Genomic DNA, 24622 nt, shown 5'->3' on the forward strand with positions numbered 1-24622 from the left:
TACAGTAAGACGTGAAACTGTAAAATTCCTAGAGGAAAGCAGGAATAAAGCCCCTTGACATGAATTAATGTTAAAGATTTTTTTGGATATGACACCTAAACACAGCAACAGAGTTGAAATAAACAAGTGGGACTACACTAAGCCAAAAAGCTCCCATACTACAAAAGAAGACATCAGAATGTGAAAAGACATCCTATAGAATGGGAAAAATATTTGCAAACCATGTACAATTGACCCTTGAACAAAGTAGGGGTTAGGGGCGTTGATCCCAAAACTTGACTCTCCCGAAACTTAAGGACTAATAGCTTACTGTTAACATAAACCATTGATAAATGCATATTTTATGTGTTAAATGTATTTTTTTTACTACATTCTTGCAATAAAGTAAGCTAGAGAAAAGAAAATGTTATTAAGAACATCATAAGGGGGACACCTGGGTGGCTCAGTGGTTGAGCATCTGCCTTCAGTTCAGGGCATGATCCAGGGGTCCTGGGATTGAGTCCCATATTGGGCTCCCCACGGGGAGCCGACTTCTCCCCCTGCCTATGTCTTTGCCTCTCTCTGAGTCTCTCATGAATAAATAAATAAAATCTTAAAAAAAGAGAAAAATCATAAGGAAGAAAAAATATATTTACAGTACTGGACATATGTTTATGGAAAAAATCTATGTATAAGTGGATTCATGCAGCTTAAGCCTGTGTTGTTCAAGGTCAACTGTATCTGTTAAGGGGTTTAATAACTGAATTATATAAAGAACTCATGGAACTCAATAGCAAAATAATAATAATAATAATAATAATAATAATAATAATAAGTTCAATTAAAAAATGAGCAAAGAACCTGAATAGACATATATATAGAAGATATTTGAAAGGCCAGCTGATATATGAAAAGTTGCCCAGCATCATTGTCATTAGGGAAATGCAAATTTAAAACAGAATGATGTATTACCTCACATCTATTAGGATGGCTACTTTTAAAAAGACAAAAGGTAATACATGTTGGCAGGGATGTTGGAGGGAATATAAATTGGTACGGCATTTATGGAAAATAACATGAAAATTTGAAAAATGTATAGCTATCATACGACAGCAATCTAATTTTGAGTATGTATCCACAGGAAATTAAGTCAGTATCTCAAAGAGATATCTGTACTCTCATTTTTATTTATTCACAATAGTCAAGATATGGAAACAACCACGTGTCCATCAATGGATAAATGGATGAAGAAAATGTGGGTATATGTGAATATATGTGGGTATACACACACAATGGAATATTGTTCAACCTTAGAGATGAAGGAAATTTATCATTTGTGACAAGATGGATGAACCTGGAGGACAACTGCTAAGACAGACATGGAAAGACAAATAGTGCATGATCTCACTTACATGTGGAATTTAAAAATGTTGATCTTTGAGGACCAGACAGTAGATAAATGGTTAGCGGGTGCAGGAGGCAGGGGCAACGGGAGAAATATTAATCGAAGGGTATAGGGTTTCAGTAATTCAGGATGAGTAATTCCTGGTGATGTAATGTACAGCATAGCAAGTATAATCAACAATACTGCATTGTATTCTAGAAATTTGCTCAGAGAGGAGACCTTGATTGTTCTCACCAAAGAAAGAACTATGTGAGGTGATGGGTATATTAATGAGCTTGATTGTGGTAATCATTTCACAATGTATACATATATTAAGGAATCATATTGTGTACTTTAAATATATATACATTTGGGCAGCCTGGGTGGCTCGGCGGTTTGGCGCTTGCCTTCGGCCCAAGGCATAATCCTGGAGGCCCGGATCGAGTTCCACATCAGGCTTCCTGCATGGATCCTGCTTCTCCCTCTGCCTGTGTCTCTGCCTCTCTCTCTCTCTCTGTGTGTCTCCCATGAATAAATAAATAAAATCTTAAAAAATATATATACACATTTTATTTGTCGATTATACCATCATAAAGCTGGAAAATCTACGGCTGTAAATTTTCTATATCTTTTTTGGATTAATTTTAATGAATTATGGTTTCTAAGAAATGTGTTTAATTTATCTTTTTCTTACTATACAAAGAACTTCCACAGGGACCCCTGGGTGGCTCAGCAGTTGAGCGTTTGCCTTTGGCTCAGGGTGTGATCCCAGAGTCCCGGGATCAAGTCCCACATCAGGTTTCCTGCATGGAGCCAGCTTCTCCCTCTGTGTATGTCTCTGCCTCTCTCTGTGTCTCTCATTAATAAATAAATAAAATCTTTAATAAAAAAAGAACTTCCACAAACAGAAAAGAAACACAATCAAGAGAAGATTGGGGAAAAAAAAAAAGAGAAGAGAAGATTGGGGGAAAGTTTTGAGTTTCACAAAGAAGGATATGAAACTGATCAGTATATGTAACATCATTAATCACCAGAAAAATGCAGATAAAAACCATGAAAACCCTAAATGGGAGCAAGTTTCCTGTTTTTGATTTCAAGACAGAAAAAGGCCACTAGTGGGGAAAAAATGGTGAAATCCAAGTAAAGTCTGCAGTGAACAGTAACATACTTCTTGTGGTTTTAATAAATATTAATTTTCTATTATTGACAAATGTGTCATAGTTATGTAATATGCTAATATGGAAAAGCTGAGTGAAAGGCATATTGAAATTCTCTATACTACCTGCACAGCTTTTCTAGAAATCTAAAATTATTCCAAAATGATGTCTATTTTTTAGAAATTATAAAAATGAGAAAATGCTTCACATCCACTACATACCTGCTGAGATAGCTAGAATTTAAAGAAGAAAAATGGTAAGTATTACAGAAAATGTGGATACTGGAATTCTCACAGTGATGATGGAAATATAAACTAGTAGAAACAATTTAGAAAAGTGTTTAGTGATGTCTACCAAAATTATGTGTAACCTACGACCTATCATTTCATTCTTATGAATGCCCAAAAATTGAGTGCATGAGTGCATCAAAAACTGTACAGGAATATTTATGGAAGTTTGATTTATAATAACAAAAAAACCTGGAAATAATCCAAATGATCAGAAACAGTAACACGAACAAAGAAATTGTGTTTTTTTTTCCAATGGAATGCTACCCAGCGATAAAAAGGAACAAACTAGAGTGCCTGGGTAGCTCAGTTGGTTAAGTGACTTTTTTTTTAAATCTCTCTTTTTTTATTGCAGTTCAATTTGCCAACATATAGCATAACACCCCGTTCTCATCCCATGAATTGCCCCCTCAGCGCCCATCACCCAGTCACCCCCACCCCTTGCCCACCTCCCTTTCCACAACCCCTTGTTCCTTTCCCAGAGTTAGGAGTCTCTCATGTTCTGTCTCCCTCTCTGATATTTCCCACTCATTTTCTCCTTTCCCATTTATTCCCTTTTACTATTTTTTATATTCCCCAAATGAATGAGACCATATAATCTTTGTCCTTCTCCAATTGACTTACTTCACTCAGCATAATACCCTCCAGTTCTATCCACGTCGAAGCAAATGGTGGGTATTTGTCATTTCTAATGGCTGAGGAATATTCCATTGTATACATAGACCACATCTTCTTTATCCATTCATCTTTTGATGGACACCGAGGCTCCTTCTTGATCTCAGTTCAGGTCTTGATCCCCAGGCTGTGAGTTCAAGGCCACCATTGGCCTTCACACTGGGCATGTAGCCCACTTAAAAACAAAAACAAAAAAAGAACTATAGTTACCTGTTAACACACAGATAAATTTCACAAACATAACAGAGTGAAAGAAGAAACGTGTTACTTGCATGTAATTATAAAAGATTTTAAAATAAGTAACATTAATCCATGGCCTCACAAATCAAAATAGCAGTGACTTTCTGTTTTTCAATGATGTCAGGAATGCTCGTATATAGGGGGCTTTGCACTGGATATTTCTCTGTATTAAATGCTCTTCTCATGGATAATCCTGGGCTTGCATCCCAATGACCAGATTTTTTTCTCAGTGGTCTTTAATTAAAAGTAAATATTAAGAGTACAGTTTTCTCTCCACTCTACAATCTCATCACTTTGTATGATTTTATTTAACAATAATCACCACATGAAATATTGTTTACTTATTCATCGATATTCTATTTCCTCCAGGCACACACATATCCTGGAATGAAACTAACTAGGGATAAAGATTTTTTAAAATTAATTTTACTGTTCATTCTCCGTGCTTTCAACCATAATCAGCACAAAATAATTGGTCAAAGCTAGCTGTTGATGGACAAAAGAAAGTCCCAGGAGATTTGCAGAGGAAAATAATGCCTTGTGAAAATGTTTGGATTAAGGGCAAGAGTGGCTGAGCAGTTTCAGCATCAAGTAGAAGATGGAGAATTTGGGATTCCCTGGAATTTTTAGCTAACAGGAACTGGATTTATGGATAATATATAGGAATTAGTCAATTACATGTGTTTAAAATAAAATCAGTATTTCTATTCATTTTTAAGCCTTTGAAAATTAACTTATTTTTTATTTGTTTTTGTTTATTGTTCTTATGTATATATATTTACTTTTTAAAGTTATATTCAACTTAATTAACATATAGTGTATTATTAGTTTCAGAGGTAGAATTTAGTGATTTATTAGTTGCATCTAATAACCAGTGCTCATTACATCAAGTGTCCTCTTTAATGCCCATCACCTAGTTACCCCATCCCCCATCCCCCATGCACCTCCCCTTCAGGAACCTCCAGTTTGTTTCCTATAGTTAAGAGTTTCTTATGGTTTGTCTCTCTGTTTTCACCTTATTTTTCCTTTCCTTCCCTTCACCTCTGTTTTGTTTCTTAAATTCCACACATGAGTGAAATCATATGGTATTCATCTTTCTCTGACTGACCTATTTCACTTAGCATAGTACACTCTAGCTCCACGCACGGCATTGCAAATGGCAAGATTTCATTTTTTTGATAGCTGGGTAATAAATATATCTCACATCTTCCTTATCCATTCATCTGTAAATGAACATATGGGCTCTTTCCATATTTTGGCTATGGTCGACATTACTGCTATAAACATTGGGGTGCAAGTGCCCCTTTGAATCACTGTTTGTATCCTTTGGATAAATACCCAGTAGTGCAATTTCTGGTTGTAGGGTAGCTCTATTTTTACCTTTTTGAGGAACCGCCATACTGTCTTCCAGAGTGGCTGCACCAATTTGCATGCACTGTAATGTGAACTATGGATCTTGATTGATTAAAGATGTGTTAGTGTAGGTTAATAAGTTGTAAGAAATGCACCACTGTGGTGGGCAATGTTGATAATGAGGGTAGCTATGCCTGTGTGGGGGAAGGGTAATATGGAAAATCTCTGTACCTTCTCTTCAACTTTGCTGTGAATCTAAAACTGCTTTTTAAAACTAATTTAATTTAAAAGTTCCCCCTTTTTCTCTTTCATACTTAAATTCCTGCTCTTATGTTTTACATTTGCAAATAGTGAACCAGTAAAACCCTAGGCCCCCACCCTCACCCCAATAAAAGCAGAACACCAGGCCCATGCTCACACTCTATCTCTGTGGGCCCAGGTGTGCTGTGTGCTTTCCAGGACCTGTGAGCAGAATTTTTTTTTTTTTTAATGTTTGTCTTTCTCCGATTGACTTACTTCACTCAGCATAATACCCTCCAGTTCCATCCATGTCGAAGCAAGTAGTGGGTATTTGTCGTTTCTAATGGCTGAGTAATATTCCATTGTATCATAGACAATGATATGGCTACCTCTTCTGTAGCCATTCATCTTTCAATGGACACCGAGGCTCCTTTTACACTTTGGCTATTGTGGACATTGCTGCTATAAACATTGGGGTGCAAGTGTCCTGCTGTTTCACTGCATTTGTATCTTTGGGGTAAATTCCCAGCAGTGCAATTGCTGGGTCATAGGGTAGCTCTATTTTTAACTCTTTGAGGAACATCCACACGGTTTTCCAGAGTGGCTTTACCAGTTCACATTCCCACCAACAGTGCAAGAGGGTTCCCCTTTCTCCGCATCCTCTCCAACATTTGTTGTTTTCTCTCTTGTTAATTTTCCCCATTCTCACTGGTGTGAGGTAGTATCTCATTGTGGTTTTGATTTGTATTTCCCTGATGGCCAGTGATACGGAGCATTTTCTCATGTGCTTGTTGGCCATGTCTATGTCTTCCTCTGTGAGATTTCTCTTCATGTCTTTTGCCCATTTCATTACTGGATTGTTTTTAAAGATTTTATTTATATTCATGAGAGACACACAGAAAGAGGCAGAGACTTAGGCAGAGGGAGAAGCAGGCTCCCTGCAGGGAGCCCGATGTGGGTCTTGATCCTGGATCCTGGGATCAGGACCTGAGCTGAAGGCAGATGCTCAACCGCAGAGCCACCCAGGTGTACCCAGAACATTTTTTAAAAGCAGACTCTATGCCCAGCACGGATCACAATGTGGGGCTGGAACTCACAACCATGAGACCAAGACCTGAGCTGAGATCAAGAGTCAGATGCTTGGGGATCCCTGGGTGGCTCAGCGGTTTGGCCCCTGCCTTTGGCCTAGGGCGCGATCCCGGAGTCCCGGAATCGAGTCCCGCGTCAGGCTCCCGGCATGGAGCCTGGTTCTCCCTCCTCCTGTATTCTGCCTCTCTTTCTCTCTATGTCTATCATAAATAAATAAATAAATCTTAAAAAAAAAGAGTCAGATGCTCAACCAGCTGAGCCACCCCACAGTGTCCCAATACATTTTTTCAATTTCCTGATGGTTATTGCTGAGGGTGTCTTGCAACTATAGTAAGAACCACAAGGACTGGTACAGTCACAACATTGGCAAAAGATATGCTGGGACTGGCACAAAAAACATGTATCCATATTTATGGTATTATACAGAGTATTTTCGCTGCCTTCAAAATCCTTTGTGCTCCACTTTCCTTTTACTCCTACTCCATCCCATGGTCACCACTTATCTTTTATTCCATGTTTTGCCTTTTCTAGAATTTCATGTAGTTGGAATCATACAGTATCCAGCTTCTTTCACATAAACTTTTTTTCCTTAGAAATGAACAAGGGGTGGTAGAAAGGGAGGTGGGCGGGGGTTGGGGGTGACTGGGTGACGAGCACTGAGGGGGGCAATTGATGTGATGAGCACTGGGTATTATGCTATATGTTGGCAAATTGAACTCCAATAAAAAAACTTCTTTCCCTTAGTAATATATATTTAAGATTCCTCTATATCTCTTTATGGCTTGATAGCTCATTTCTTTTAAGCACAGAATAATATTCCATTGTCTGGACACATTGCAGTTTATTTATCCATTCACCTACTGAAGGCTGCCTTAGCTCCTTCCTGTTACTTTCTTGATTGCTGCTTGTGGCTAAATTTGAATACCTCTTGTTTCCATTTCTGTAGTGTCTTCAGCTTCATGGAACAAGGAAACCAAACCCAAATTTCTGAATTTATCCTCCTGGGCCTCTCAGAAGAGGCAAAGCTGCAGCCTCTCTTGTTTTGGCTGTTTCTGTCCATGTACCTGGTCACCTTCAGTGGGAACCTGCTCATCATCCTGGCCATCTGCTCAGACTCCTGCCTCCACACCCTCATGTACTTCTTCCTCCACAATATGTCCTTTGCTGACATCTGTTTCACCTCTACCACCATCTCCTAGATGTCACTGAACATCCAGTCACAGAGCAAAGTGATCACCTACTAAGGCTGCCTCAGCCAGATGTATTTTTTCATGCTGTTTGGAGTATTAGACAATTTCCTCTTGACAGTGATGGCCTATAATAGGTTTGTGGCCATCTGTCACCCCCCTGCACTACATGGTCATCATGAACCCCGAGTTTTGTGGCGTCCTGCTTCTGGCATGCTGGTTATTGAGTGTCATAGACTCTCTATTACATGTATTAATTATTTTATGACTTTCTTTTTGCACAGAGTTGAAAATCCTTCACTTTTTCTGTGAACCTAAGCAGGTGATCCAACTTGTTTGTTCTGACACCTTCCTCATTGACTCCATGATATATCTTGCAAGTGGACTTCTGGGGGTTCTTCTACTCATTGGTACCCTCTTCTCTTACTCTAGAATCATAACTTACATTATGAAAATTTCATCTTTTGGGGCAACTATAAAGCATTCTCCACGTGTGGGTCTAACTGCTCAGTTGTTTCCTTATTGTATGGTACAGGCTTTGGGGTATATCTTAGTTCTGCTACTTTGCAAAACTCCAGGGCAAATGCCATAGCCTTGGTGATGTACACGTGGTCACACCCATGCTGAACCCCTTCATGTATGGTCTGAGGACAGACACATAAAGAAGGTCCTAAGAAGGTTCTTTAGCCAAGAGACTTTCTTTCCATAGAAGGGTCTTTTGTTTCAAGATGAAAACTTGAGTAACAGAGCTCAAAATTCTAAAAGACCTAAATCATGATGTTTGTATCAGTTCATAGGAAAACAATCTGCAATTTATCTTTTTACATACTTCAGTCTCTTTAATTTTTCATACACAAGATACAATTATTTATTTTGCATTTCTTTTAAAAATATTTAGAGCTCTCATTAAATTCCGGATTTTTAGGAGCAAATTAAGAATACAGAAAATTGGGTAATTATAATGTGTTAGGAAGAGCCAGAAGAATATATGTGGAATGCTACCTCCCTCAGATGAAAGCAGCTATCCTTTAAAGTATTCTGTTTGGAAAGAAAAATCATTTAACATATCAGAATTTATATACTGGTTTCCAGGGATTTCTGCCAATCCATCTCTGAAAGAGAGCACATCTACAACAGCAGAGGCACCTGGAACCCTGTGTGATGAAATTTACAATAATCCACATTCAATGCAGTATCTAATTTTCCCCTGCACAGTCCGAAACAAAAAGTAAGTGTATAAGTAATAGAGATGACAACTCATGATTTTTCAGGCACTGATGCTGTCCTTCTTGATGCTTCCTCCAGGGATGCATTATTACTTTTCTTTTAGTGTTCTGGTAGGCAGCAACACTGTCTGGTGTTTTCCCTCAGCGCCTCCTGCCATAATAGACCTTTCACAGATCATAAAAGCCATGCAGATAGTCTGCCTATTGTCAGTTAAGTCTTTGTAATGATGCACCCCAGAAATTAGGCAGTAATAGCAGAATATACTTATGCACCTCACCTGAGCTTTGTGAGACAGAGTATGATGAATGTTGCATCATCTGATCCCAGAAACTTCCACTTGAATTTGTAGGCCATCATGGTAATTTCCTATTACACGGTTCACAGTTTTTTAGGTAAAAGTCCACAGATGCCTTGGAACACCAGTATTTAGATAAGTGTTTAAGGAGTTCTTTCAGGGGCACCTGGGTGACTCAGTGGCTGAATGTCTGCCTTCAGCTCAGGGTGTGATCCTGGGGTCCTGGAATCGAGTCCCACATCAGGCTCCCCATGGGGAGCCTGTTTCTCCCTCTGCCTGTGTGTCTGCCTCTCTGTGTGTCTCTTGTGAATAAATGAAATAAAATATTTTGCAAATTGAGCAAGATGAGAATAATTATACCATAGAAACTGGCAGATGCTACAAGTAAGTGCTCTCCTTTGGTCCATTTTTCTTATTTTTTTCCTTCCTTTCTCCTTTATTTCTTTTCTTTTGAGAGAGAGTTTTTTTTTTTTTAAGAAAAGGCTCTCCCTGTGCAGAGCCTGATACAGGACTCGATCCCAGGACACTTGATCATGACCTGAGCCAAAGGCAGATGCTCAACCACCTAGGTGACCCTCAATTTATTTTAAAAAAACATTTATTTATTAAAGGGAGAGAGAGAGAGAGACAGAGAGAGAGAGAGAAAGAGAGATAGAGAGATAGATAGATTTGAGGGAGGAGCAGAGGGAGAGAGATAGAGAGAGTATCATAAATATGGTCCACGCTGATCTCATAACCCTGAGATCATGACCTAAGCCAAAACCAAGAGTCAGTTGCTTAATCAACTGAGCCACCCAGGTGCCCATCATATTGCCCAGTTTCAAGCTACCAACTTTAGTTCAGACCACAGTCCTCTTGGGTCATTATAAGCTGGCTAGCACCATCACCCCAGGGTCTTTGGGTTGAGTTTGCAGGAAAACATAAAGTTTTAGAGCTTCAGGAGTTTTAGAGTTTTAGAGTTTTAGAGCTTCAGGAGTGATCCATTGAGTGGATCAGGAGTGACCCATTGCTTGATCCATCAGTTAAAGATCTGCCGGTCAGTGAACTGACTCAGATCTGAGAGTCAAGTAGAGATTAGGACCCACTATTGTGATGACTCAGGTCATGATTTTCTTCATTAGAATTAGAGTTTTTTGTTACTTGTTTTTGTTTTGTTTTGTTTTGTTTAGTTCTCAGATTGGATGGATCCTTAGTAAGCTTCCCATCTTTTTTGTTTCATGGAGACACCATTAGGTATTTGCCATTTCAAGGAATCCCTGTGGCTATCGCAATTTAGATGTGAATAATTAACTCTTACATAAACTTTCAACACCATACCTCAGATGTTTTGAACTGCTGACATGGCCTCTGCCAGTTTAGGAAGGGTTGATCTCAGGACAAATTCATTTCAGTTTGTGCATGTCCATGGTAACTCTGTCCTATAGGAGAAAAGCTCTGTAGAGCTTCACAAGGAGCCATTACAGTCTTAACCCAGTTATTTCTCAGTGTTCTTATGAATTTTATGTTCTTTTAACCCCATTTTGGGTATCCATTAGGGTTGGGGTATTGAATCCACAAGATAAATCTGTCACCATGCCCTTGTCTCCTTGTACTTTGGATTCCTTCCTCTACATCATATGAAGCTATTTATGGTACTCACATTCTTTAGAGTATGCCAATCTTTTTTTATAATGCTTTTTTTTGTTATGATTTAAAACATTTTGAAGTATTAAGTTATGTGGCATTAAGTACTTTCTCCCTATTATGCACCCACAGCCCCTATCCATTTCCAGAACTTTCTCATCACCTCAAATGGACCGTCTCTCTCCATGAAACACTAACTCTCCATTGTCCCTCAGCCTAGCCTCTGACTCCTACAATCTTACCTTCTCTCTTTAGAACTGAGCAGTCAAAGCACATCATATAGATATGATTGTGTAATATTGGTCCTTTTGTGTCTGGCTTCTTTCAGTTAGCATAAGGTTTGCAAGGTTCATTCATGTTGTACCACGTGCCAGAATTCTATTCTTCTTACGGGCTGAAAGATGTTCCACACTTTATTCGTCTGTGATTTTTTTTATGGATATTGGGGTTGTGTCCACATTTTGGCGACTGTAAATAAAACTTTATGACAATTGGTGTACAAATATCTGTTTTAGTCATGGCTTTAAATTTCTTTGGGTCACATAAGTAGGTACAAACCCCAAAGTGAAACTAAAGATCATATGATAATTCCATGTTTCAGTTTTTGAGGAACTGGCATACTGTTTCCTACAGCAGCTGTGCCACTTTTTATCTCATCAGCAAAGCACCACAGGGTTACAATTTCCCCATGCCCTCACCAACACTTTTTTTTTCCTGTTTTAGCTTTGAAAATAGCCATCCTAGTGCATGTGAAGTGGTGTTACTTTATGGTTTTGATTTGCATTTCCCTAAAGATCAGCCATGTTACCCATCTTTCATGTGCTAGTCATTCCTTTATCTTTTTTTAGGAGAAATGTCTATTTGGGTCCATTGCTTGTTTTTTTTTTTTCACCACTAATTTCATTTTTAAATTTATTTTAAAATTTAAATTCTGGTTTAGTTAACATACAGTATAATATTAGTTTCAGATGTACAATATAGTGATTCAACATTTCCATAAAACACTCATTGATCATCAAGACTAGTGCCCTCTTTAATCCTCATCACCTATTTTCACTATCCGCTTCCCACCTCCCCTCTGATAACCACCAGATTGTTCTCAATAGTGAAGAATCTATTTTTGGTTTGTCTCTCTCTTTTATTTTCCCTTTGCTTGTTTGTTTTTGTTTTTTAAATTGTACATATGAGTGAAATCACATATTTGTCCTTCTCTGACTGACATGTTTCACCTAACATAATACTCTCTAGCTCCATCCACATCACTGCAAGTGGCAAGATTTTATTCTTTTCTGTGGCTGGGTAATATTCCATATTGTGTATATACATACCACATCTTCTTTATCCACTTATGTATCACTGGACATTTGGGCTGCTTATTTATTTTGGCTCTCATAGATAAGGTTGCAGCAAACATAGAGGAGCATGGATCTCTTTCAATTAGTGTTTTTGTATTTTGGGGGTAATAACCCAATATGCTGTGTGATTTTTTAAAAATTTAAATTGAATTAGCCAACATTTAGTACATCATTAGGCTTAGATGTAGTGTTCAATAATTTATCAGTTGTATAGAACACCCACATGCCATCCTTACTGCCCATCACCTGATTTCTCCATCCCACCACCTACCCCCCTCCAGCAACCCTCAGTTTGTTTTCTATAGTTAAGAGTCTCTCATGATTTGCCTCCCTCTCTGATGACGTCTTACTCAGTTTTCCCTCCCTTCCCCCATTATCTTCTGCATTGTTTCTTATATTCCACATATGAGTAAAATGATATGAGAAGTGTCTTTCTCTGATTGACTTATTTTGCTCAGCATAATACCCTCCAATTCTTTTTTATTTATTTATTTTTAATTTAAAAATTTTTTATTTTCCAACATTTCTTTTCCCTTCCTTTATATTCCCTTTCACTATTATTCATATTCCCCAAATGAATGAGAACATACACTGTTTGTCCTTCTCCGACATGTTGGGAAATATCAGGAAGGGAGACAGAACATAAAGACTCCTAACTCGGGGAAACGAACTAGGGGTGGTGGAAGGGGAGGAGGGCGGGTGTTGGAGGGGAATGGGTGACGGGCACTGAGGTGGACACTTGACAGGATGAGCACTGGGTGTTTTTCTGTATGTTGGTAAATTAAACACCAATAAAAGTTAATTAAAAAAAAATTTTTATTTTATTTTTTTAAATAAATTTATTTTTATTGGTGTTCAATTTGCCAACATACAGAATAACACCCAGTGCTCATCCCGTCAAGTGCCCACCTCAGTGCCTGCCACACAGTTACCCCCACCTCCCTGCCCTCCTCCCCTTCCACCACCCCTAGTTCGTTTCCCAGAGTTAGGAGTCTTCCATGTTATGTCTCCCTTTCTGATATTTCCCACTTATTTTGCCTCCTTTCCCCTTTATTCCCTTTCACTATTATTTATATTCCCCAAATGAATGAGACCATGTAATGTTTGTCCTTCTCCGGTTGACTTATTTCTATCTACATAGATGTGAATGGTAAGATTTCATCCTATCTGATGGCTGAGTAATAATCCATTGGATATATATACCACATCCTCTTTATCCATTCATCTGTCGATGGATAACTCTCCTCTTTCTACAGTTTGGCTATTGTGGACATTGCTGCTATGAGCATTGGGGTGTAGGTGTCCCGTATTTCACTTCATCTGTATCTTTGGGGTAAATATCCAGTAGTGCAATTGCTGGGTCACGAGATAGCTCTACTTTTAACTTCTTGGGGAACCTCCATGCAGTTTCTAGAGTAGCTGTGCCAGCTTGCGTTCCAACCAAAAGTGTAGTAGAGTTTCCCTTTCTCCACATCCTCACCAACATTTGTTGTTTCCTGTCTTGTCACTTAAGAGGTATCTCATTGTGGTTTTGATTTGTATTTCCTTGATGACAAGTGCTGTGGAGTATTTTTCATGTGTCTGCTGAGCATTTGTACATCTTTTTTGGAGAAATATCTGTTCATCTCTTCTGCCTATTTTTTTGGCTGGAGTCATTGTTTTTTGGGTGTTTAGTTTGATAAGCCCTTGATAGATCTTGGATACTAGCCCTTTATCTGATATGTCATTTGCAAATATCTTCTCCCATTCTGTAGTTATCTTTTGGTTTGTCGACTGTTTCCTTTGCTGTGTGGAAACATTTTACCTTGATGAAGTGTCAATAGTTCATTTTTGCTTCTGTTTGCCTTGACTTTGGAGACATGTCTAGCCAGAAGTTGCTGTGTCCAAGGTGAAAGAGGTTGCTGCCTGTGTTCTCCTCCAGGGTTTTGATGGGTTCCTGTCTCACATTTAGGTCTTTCATCCATTTTGAGTTTATCTTTGTGTATGGTGTAAGAGATTGGTCCAGTTTCATTCTTCTGCTCATGGCTGTCCAATTTTCCAAGCACCATTTATTGAAGAGATTGTCCTTTTTCCATTAGATATTCTTTCCTGCTTTGTTGAAGATTAGTTGACCATGGAGTTGGAGTCCATTTCTAGATTCTCTGTTCTGTTCCACTGAACTACATGTCCTTTTCTGTGCCAACATAATACCTTCTTGAGGATTACAATTTTGTAATAGAGTTGTACTCTGGCATTGTGATGCCCCCAGCTTTGGATTTCTTTTTCAATATTCCTTTGGTATTTGGAGTCTTTTCTGGCTCCATACACATTTTAGGGTTATTTGTTCCAGCTCTGCGAAAAATGTTGATGGTATTTTGATAGGTTTTGCACTGAATGTGTAGATTGCTCTGGGTAGCATAGACATTTTCACATTTTGTATTCTTCCAGTCCATGAGCATGGAATGTTTTTCCATTTATTTGTGTCTTCCTCAATTTCTTTCACAAGTGTTCTGAAGTTTTTAGAGTACAGATCCTTTACCTGTTTGGTTAGGTTTATTCCTAGATATCTTATCGTTTTTGGTGTAATTGTTAATGGGATTAATTCCTTAATTTCTCTTTTTCCAGTCTCATTGTTCGTGTATAGAAATGCAACTGATTTCTGTGCATTGATGTTGTATCCTGCCATATTTCTAAATTGCTGTATGAGCTCTAGCAATTTCGGGGTAGAGTTTTTGTGTTTTCTGCATTAAATATCATGGTATCTGCAAAGAGTGAGAATTTGACTTCCTCTTTGCTGACTTGAATGCATTTTATTTCTTTTTGTTGTCTGATTTCTGAGGCTAGGGCTTCTAGAACTATGTTGAACAACAGTGATGAGAGTGGGCATCCCTGTCATGTTTCTGACCTTAGAGGAATAGCTCTCAGTTTTTCTCAGTGTAAGCTGCTCTATGTGGATTTTGCTCCCTGTAGTCTTTTTGTGCCATTTCAGAGGATTGGGGAAAAATGGTGGTGCCCCAATCTCCTGCCCCAGAGTTGAAATATTGAGGTCCCCACTCTTCAGTGCACCACTGGGTAAAAGCAATCAATCACTTCTGTGTGCACCAAACTCCCCAGACTCCTGTGGTGAGCACCTGAGTCAATCTCCACTGGGGGAGGAGGGGGATCCCATCTCAGTTCTTCCACTTGCTGGGCCTTTGCTCTTGGAGTGATTGCCCACTCATATTACAGTTCATGTATATGGCAACATCGAGCTGAGAACCCAGTCCCTTCTTTGCTGATTGTGGCCTGCTTCCTCAGTCCAGTGCTTGGAAACCCTGCCACACTCAGGCACCCTCATTCTTTTTGTGACCCCGGGGATCCTGAGACCACATTGTCCTGCCTAGGACTCTGCCACACTTTATCACCTGCGCACCTTTTAGGTTGGGATATGCCTCACTGGAGCAGACTTCTAGAAGTTCTGATGATGTGCTCTGCTGCTAGGAGGGCTGCCTCCACTCGTGGTTTATCTTCCAATATATCCCCTCAGAATCACTTCTCTGCAACTCCTACCTTGCAAAAACTGGTTACTTTTGTATTTGTAGAATTGCAGCAACTCTTTCCATAGATTTCAGGTTGAATTCACAGGTGTTCAGAATGATGAGATAGGTATCTAACTGAATTCAAGGGCCAGATGAAACATGGGTCCCCCGCTCTTCAGCCATCTTCCCTCCCCTACCCAGTAATGTGATTTGATTACCAGATCATAAGGCAGTTATATTTTTAGTTTTTGAGGAACCTCCATAGTGTTTCCATAGTGTCAGCGTCTGTTTCCATTCCCAACTACAGTGAAAGAAAGTTCCCTTTTCTCCAAAACATCACCAAAAGTTGTTGTTTCTTTTGTAAAAAATCTTTTAAAATGTAGCACTGGGTGTTATTCTGTATGTTGGCAAATTGAACACCAATAAAAATAAATTTATTATTAAAAAAATAAAATGTACACCTAAAACTAGTATTACACTGTAGGTTAAATAACTAGAATTTAAATAAAAGAATTGCCATTTGAACTGTTGGGGATTTACCCCAAAGATTCAGATGCAATGAAACGTCGGGACACCTGCACCCCGATGTTTCTATCAGCAATGGCCACAATAGCCAAACTGTGGAAGGAGCCTCGGTGTCCATCGAAAGATGAATGGATAAAGAAGATGTGGTTTATGTATACAATGGAATATTACTCAGCCATTAGAAACGACAAATACCCACCATTTGCTTCAACGTGGATGGAACTGGAGGGTATTATGCTGAGTGAAATAAGTCAATCGGAGAAGGACAAACAGTGTATGTTCTCATTCATTTGGGGAATATGAATAATAGTGAAAGGGAATATAAAGGAAGGGAAAAGAAATGTTGGGAAATATCAGGAAGGGAGACAGAACATAAAGACTCCTAACTTGGGGAAACGAACTAGCGGTGGTGGAAGGGGAGGAGGGCGGCTGTTGGAGGGGAATGGGTGACGGGCACTGAGGTGGACACTTGACGGGATGAGCACTGGGTGTTTTTCTGTATGTTGGTAAATTAAACACCAATAAAAAAAAAAAAAAAAAAGAATTGCCATTTGAAAATTGAGTTGTTTGGTTTTTGTGCTGTGGAATTTTTGTACATTTATTGGATATTAATCTATTGCCAGGTATGTGGTTTTCCAATCTTTTCTCCACTTGTGGGTTCTTTTCACTTGAGTAATAGTACCTTTGATGCACAGATAGTTTTAATTTTGCTGAAGAATTTATTTTTCCTCTGGTTGCCTGTGTCTTTGGTGCTATATCCAGAAAATCTTGGTCAAATCCAGTGTGTTGAGATACACCTCAGTGCTTTCTTTTAGTCCTTACAGTTTTTTTTCTTGTAGTTAGATCTATGATCGATTCGAAGTCATGTTTGTAGATGGTGGATGGAAGGGTTGCCTTCATGTTTTTGCAGGTTATATCCTGGTTTCCCATCACCGTTTCTTGGGAAATTTGTCTATTTACCATTGAAGTATCCTGGCACTTTTGTCAAAAACCATTTCACCCTGTAAACTGAATTTATTTCTGCCCTCCCCCTTTTCCAGTGATTTATATTTCTGTTTTTGTTGCTGCTATTGAAAATGGATAGTTAAAAGTATAATGTGGTAACTCTGAATATCACCTCCCTAGCAATTTTTTATTGAAGTGTAACTTACATACAGTGTTCTTTTAGCTTCAGGTATACAATTTCATGATTCATCAATCCCATATGTTGTTCAGTGCTTATCAAGATAAGTGTAGTTTTAATCCCCTTCATCCATCTCACTCATCACCCGTTCAACTGTGAGCTCCTCAGGAGAAGGAACCTTGTCTTACACTTTTCTTCATTCTTCATTACACTTTTCATGTAGCTGAGTTACTATCATATCCTCAAGGCTGCATAAATGTTTGTAAGATGCATAAAGAAGCAAATGGTTGAGTGATGTTAAACAGACATTGTATACAATGAAAAAGAAGGGAGAAGCAGGAGAACAGAAGAAGCATTCTGGGGCCTGGGGAAATCCATGATCATGAGCAAACAGAAGGGGGTCCTGATGATTGAGGGCACATAGAATCTCTAATTCAAGTCAACAGTTGGATGCTTATTAGGGGTACTCTGACTTATTAGTGAGATTCTCTAAAGAGCAGAGACCTCCTTGTGGGATAAAAGAGTTAAATGAGATAAGAGACAATCATGCAATGGCCAGATTGTGTCTCAATACCAACCATGGGACCAGTTTGCATTCTATGTTTAAGTCCTAGCTCCACAGCACCAAGTGTCCTAAGGGGAAGCAAAACAAAAGAATATCTCATTAATGAGACTCATAGGAATTCAGCCTCTACACCTACAGAAGTTGAAAGTCTCTGCTGTACTTACTGAGTCTCTTCTAATCTCAGGTGATCTGAGAAATAACTGTGTTTTCCAGACCCTTCATGAGTGGGGCAATGTCTCTTCCTTTCCTGTGGGCATGACTTTCAAGTTCATCAATCATCCATGGGAGTAACTGGGTCAGTGATCTCCTGCTCTTCTGTGATAATATCTGGGTGAGCCACAACATCTTCACAAGTGTTGGGGACATGTGTTATGGTAGGAGGGATGCTTCTATCCTAGTTATTTTGGGGGCATTAACAAAGGACAATAAGTAAAGGAAGGTTTACTAATACTGTGTCTTGCCCAGTAAAGCTTTGATTCTCTGGGTACACGAAATCATCTTTCCCTGATCTGTCTTGTCCAGAGTGGTGCTTAATGATAGGATGTCATTCATCAACAGTATTTTCTCTATTTTTTTTGCTTGTTTTTTCATTGTTGAGAGTGTCTGCTTGTTGTTATTAAACCATTTGTTATTGCAGTCATAGGCACTATAATTTATTCTGGGCTTTAATAAATGACTAAGACGTTTCTTCTCTCAAGGTACTCACTTTGTAAATGGAGTGAGAGATGTAAAAATAAAAAAAATGTGATATCGTGAGATTGCATTGAAATCTGTGGAAGTATCCAAAAATGTTGACTCTTTATTTTAATTTTTTTCAAACGGTTGACTCTTTCATGGGAGTTAGTGAAGGCTTCATACACAAGCTTATAATCATACTGAGCCTTGAAGGAGGTGTTTGAATCCTTCCAAGGGGGATAAGGAATGTGAACAATCCAGGAAGAAACAGCAGAGGAGGAAATGTAGAGATTAAGTAAAACGGAAGTTGTGCTGAGGTCAGAATCCCCTTTTACTGATCTGAGCAACAATCAGTATCAGGGAATGCAAAATGAATCAGCATGAGCCTGGCCTTGTAGGAAACAGTCAGAATAACACAGAATGGAGTGTTTTGGCTACAAGGCTGACATTTAATTCTGAAATTAAAGTGAAGAGTAAGTGCAGGTTTTAAAGGTAGGGACAGCTATGAATAGGCCTGCTCTGTGGAAAAGTGACCCAGGTTAATGTGAGGAACAAATAATTGCTGTGTTCAGAGTGTGAGGGGGGACATTGAGGGATAGAAATAACACCATGAGTGTGAGATGGGAGTCCAGTGATGGGTCCCTGAAGGTATGGACATCATAGGTACAAAAATTCACATGATTTTTCATTCATTATTATATTTTTAAAAAGATTTTATTTATTTATTTATTTATTTATTTATTTATTTATTTATTCATAAGAGACACAGACAGAGAGAGGCAGAGACACAGGCAGAGGAAGAGGCAGGCTCCATACAGGAAGCCTGATGTGGGACTTGATCCCAGGACTCCAGGACCATGCCCTGAGCCAAAGGCAGATGCTCAACCACTGAGCCACCCAGGCATCCCCACTCATTATTACATTTTTACTAGAAACTAGAACAGACATTTTCTCTTCATCATTTGTATGAATTAATTAATATTACAAACAATGCCAGACATATTAAAGTCATCATTTTATTGAAATCTTCCAAAAACTATGAATTTGGTATCACTCTTTAATATTATGAATGGAAGGTGTCCTGATAGTAGTGATCCTGCTTATAGAAAACATATAGTGGAGCCTAGGTGCATGCTTAGAGCTCAGTGTTTCCAAAGATTTTTGTGTTTCATTAATAATTTTGAGATTAAGCAACTTTAGTCTTTGAGTAGTTATACATTTATCAAAAGTCTTTTTACTGAGATAATTCTCATAAGTTCCCTTCCCTGTTTCTGCTTAGGAACACATACTATCTGTTATACATGTTATGTGTAATCCTCATATTTGCTCAACTTCCACACGCAGCAACTTTTTTCTCAGGCTTCCCTTGTTCTTGAAGAATTGACAGCTTTGGGGAGTACTGGTAAGGTGTTCTGTAAAATGATCTTCTTTTGGACATGCCATATTACTCTTTTCTTGCTGAGTAGACTAGGACTATGGATGTTGGACAGGAAGACCAGATAAGTAAACTGCCATGCTCATCTTACAACATCAGGGGTACACCCTGTCAACGTGACTGACCCTCATTGGTGTTGATATTGGTGTCCTCACTGTCATGAAGTTTGCCAGATTTCTCCACCGTGGTTACTCAGTCCCTCTTCTTTCCCTACTGCAGTCTTGTAGGGGCTTTCCATGTGCAGCCCCATTCCTAAGGAGTAGGAGTTATCTTCCACCTCCTGGAGAGTAGAATACCTATGTACATCGTTGGTATTCTTTTGCCCTCTAGTGTGTGTTTTCTCTATTTATTTTCCCCTTATTTACATTGGTGTATACTCCTTGATATTGATTATATAGTCTGCATTATAACCTGATACTAATTCATTTTACTGCACAGATTGCTCCTGCTTTGGCAATGGAGAGCTCCTTCAATCAGCTGATTTGTCTCTTTGGCATGTCCCTATCATTCTTGGCTTTTTGGTGGTAATATATCATTACTATCTACAGTAAAATATGCTTCAGCTTCTTGTATTTCCCTCCTGAGTCCTAGAACCAGTGATTCCTGAAAGGAGTCCTTTTTTATTTTATTGGCTCATGGGATGAGCACCAAGATCTGGGTGTTAGATGTGCTAATTGTTACCAGGGCCTCTATATTCCCTCCACTCACTGGCAGAGTGTATATCACTCTGTGTATTTGCAGACAGCTATGCATATATCTATATAACTGTCTTTATCCATGTTAAGCTAAAACAAGTTCATACTGAATGCTCCAACTCTCTTTTATTTTTCATTTTTTAGAAAGATTTTATTTATTTGCTTGAGAGACATTGAGAAATAGAGAGCAAGAGAGAGAACAAAGAGGGAGAGGGAGAAGTAGACTCCCTGTTGAGCAGAGAGCCTGATGTGTGTCTCAATCCCAGGACCCTGAGTCAAGACCTGAGATGAAGTCAGACACTTAAAAAAATATTTTATTTTTTTCTTCATGAGAAACACACACAGAGAGACAGACAGAGACATAGGTAGGGGAGAAGCAGTCTCTCCATGCAGAGCATGATGTGGGACTCAATGAACCGTAGGATCATGACCTGAGAGGAAGACAAATGCTTAATTACTGAGCCACCCAAATGCCCCTGAAGGCAGACACTTAACTGGCTGAGCCACTCAGATGCCCCTCCAATTCTCCTTTAAGAACCATATGATCCTCTCAATAGATGCAGAGAAAGCATTTGACAAAATATAGCATCCATTCCTGATCAAAACTCTTCAGAGTGTAAGAATAGAGGGAACATTCCTCAGCATTTTAAAAGCCATCTACAAAAAGCCCACAGCAAATATCATTCTCAATGGGGAAACACTGGAAGCCTTTCCCCTAAGATTGGGAATGAGACAGGGATGTCCACTCTCACCACTGCTATTCAACATAGTACTGGAAGTCCTAGCCTCAGCAATCAGGCAACAAGAAGAAATAAAAGGCATTCAAACTGGCAAAGAAGAAGTCAAACTCTCCCTCTTCGCAGATGACATGATACTGCACATAGAAAACCCAAAAGCCTCCACCCCAAGATTGCTAGAACTCATACAGCAATTTGGTAGCGTGGCAGGATACAAAATCAATGCCCAGAAATCAATGGCATTTCTATACAGTAACAATGAGACTGAAGAAAGAGAAATTAAGGAGTCAATCCCATTTACAATTGCACCCAAAAGTGTACGATACCTAGGAATAAACCTAACCAAAGAGGTAAAGGATCTATACCCTAAAAACTATAGAACACTTCTGAAAGAAATTGAGGAAGACACAAAGAGATGGAAAAATATTCCATGCTCATGGATTGGCAGAATTAATATTGTGAAAATGTCCATGTTACCCAGGGCAATTTACACGTTTAATGCAATCCCTATTAAAATACCATGGACTTTCTTCAGAGAGTTAGAACAAATTATTTTAAGATTTGTGTGGCATCAGAAAAGACCCCGAATAGCCAGGGGAATTTTAAAAAAGAAAACCATAGCTGGGGGCATCACAATGCCAGATTTCAGGTTGTACTACAAAGCTGTGGTCATCAAGACAGTGTGGTACTGGCACAAAAACAGACACATAGATCAATGGAACAGAATAGAGAACCCAGAAGTGGACCCTGAACTTTATGGTCAACTAATATTCGATAAAGGAGGAAAGACTATCCACTGGAAAAAAGACAGTCTCTTCAATAAATGGTGTTGGGAAAATTGGACATCCACATGCAGAAGAATGAAACTGGACCACTCTCTTTCACCATACACGAAGATAAACTCAAACTGGATGAAAGATCTAAATGTGAGACGAGATTCCATCAAAATCCTAGAGGAGAACACAGGCAACATCCTTTTTTGAACTCGGCCACCGTAACTTCTTGCAAGATACATCCACAAAGGCAAAAGAAACAAAAGCAAAAATGAACTATTGGGACTTCATCAAGATAAGAAGCTTTTGCACAGCAAAGGATACAGTCAACAAAACTAAAAGACAACCTACAGAATGGGAGAAGATATTTGCAAATTACATATCAGATAAAGGGCTAGTTTCCAAAATCTATAAAGAACTTATCAAACTCAACACCAAAGAAACAAACAATCCCATCATGAAATGGGCAAAAAACATGAAGAGAAATCTCACAGAGGAAGACATGGACATGGCCAACATGCACATGAGAAAATGCTCTGCATCACTTGCCATCAGGGAAATACAAATCAAAACCACAATGAGATACCACCTCACACCAGTGAGAATGGGGAAAATTAACAAGGCAGGAAACCACAAATGTTGAAGAGGATGCGGAGAAAAGGGAACCCTCTTACACTGTTGGTGGGAATGTGAACTGGTGCAGCCACTCTGGAAAACTGTGTGGAGGTTCCTCAAAGAGTTAAAAATGTATTGATGACTTTTATTTCCCTTCTGTTTTTTTCTTTTCACCTTCTCCTTCCCCCCCTTCCTCCCCCTCCTTCTTCTTTCAGCTAATTGCTCTCTTGAACTTGCAATGCCATGTGTGTAAAAGGTATTAAAGCAGAAATGTTTGTCTTGTTTTTATCTTAGGGATAACTTTTAGCCTTTCACTATAGAGAATAATGCTAGAGGTGGGTTTTCATATATGACCTATATCATGATGAGAAAGTTTCCGTCTGTTCTTAGTTTCTTCAATGTTACTATTAACATGAAAGAATGCTGAATTTTGTCAATTTTTTTCTGCAGCAGTTGAGTTAATTATACACTTGCCTCCCTATCTGTTAATGTGTTGTATTACAGAGAGGAGTTTTTATAAGTCAAGCCATCCTTTCCTTCAAGGAACGAATCCCACTTGGTAATGATGCATAACCCTTTTATTTTTTTAATGTTAAATTCAATTACCCAACATATAACACATCATTAGTTTCTAATGTACTGTTCAATAATTCAGTTGTGTATAACACCCAGGGCTCTTCACATTATGTGTCCTCCTTAATGTACATCACCCAGTTACCTCATCCCCGCCCTCCTCTCCAGCAATCTAATGATATTCTCACTCTGATGAATTCCCATTCAGTTTTTCCTCCCTTATCCTATGATCCTCTGCACTGTTTCTTATATTCCACATACGAGTGACATTATATGATAAGTAACTTTCTCTGATTGACTTATTTTCCTCAGTTTAATACTCTCCAGTTCTATCCATGTGAATGTAAATGGTAAGATTTTATTCTTTCTGATGACTGAATAATATTCCATTTATTCTTTCTTATGGCTGAGTAATATTCTATCTTCATCCATTCATCTGTTGATGGACATCTTGGCTCTTTCCACAGTTTGGCTATTGTGGACATTGCTGTTAAAAAGCATTGGGGTGCAGTGGCCCCTTCGGATCACTGTATTTGCATCTTTAGGGTAAATACCTAGTAGTGCAATTGCTGGGTCATAGGGTAGATCTATTTTTGTTTCTTGAGGAACCGCCAAACAGTTTTCCAGAGTGGCTGTACCAGCTTGCATTCTGGCCAAAAGTATAAGAGGGTTCCCTTTTCTCCACATCCCCACCAACATTTGTTGTTTCTTATCTCATCTCTTCTGCCCATTTCTTGGCTGGAGTCATTGTTTTTTGGGTGTTGAGTTTATAAGCCCCTGATAGATCTTGGATACTAGTCTTTTATCTGATATGTCATTTGAAAATATCTTCTCCCATTCTGTAGGTTGTCTTTTGGTTTGTCAACTGTTTCCTTTGCTGTGCAGAAGCATTTTGCCTTGATGAAGTGTCAATAGTTCATTTTTGCTTTTGTTTGCCTTGACTTTGGAGACATGTCTAGCCAGAAGTTGCTGTGTCCAAGGTGAAAGAGGTTGCTGCCTGTGTTCTCCTCCAGGGTTTTGATGGATTCCTGTCTCACATTTAGGTCTTTCATCCATTTTGAGTTTATCTTTGTGTATGGTGTAAGAGATTGGTCCAGTTTCATTTTTCTGCTCATGGGCTGTCCAATTTTCCAAGCACCATTTATTGAAGAGATTGTCCTTTTTCCATTAGATATTCTTTCCTGCTTTGTTGAAGATTATTGATCACAGAATTGAGGTCCATTTCTGGATTCTCTGTTCTGTTCCACTGAACTATGTGTCCATTTCTGTGCCAGTACCATACTGTCTTGATGATTACAGCTTTGTAATAGAGTTTGTA

General features: G+C 38.8%; 1 pseudogene; it reads left to right on the forward strand.

Annotated features, from left to right (window-relative positions):
* Positions 1–7363: 7363 nt before the first annotated feature.
* On the forward strand, positions 7364–8253 carry LOC121495061 (annotated as a pseudogene).
* Positions 8254–24622: the final 16369 nt, after the last annotated feature.

This window comes from Vulpes lagopus, chromosome 7, assembly GCF_018345385.1.
Source record: "Vulpes lagopus strain Blue_001 chromosome 7, ASM1834538v1, whole genome shotgun sequence".
Lineage (NCBI taxonomy): Eukaryota > Metazoa > Chordata > Mammalia > Carnivora > Canidae > Vulpes > Vulpes lagopus.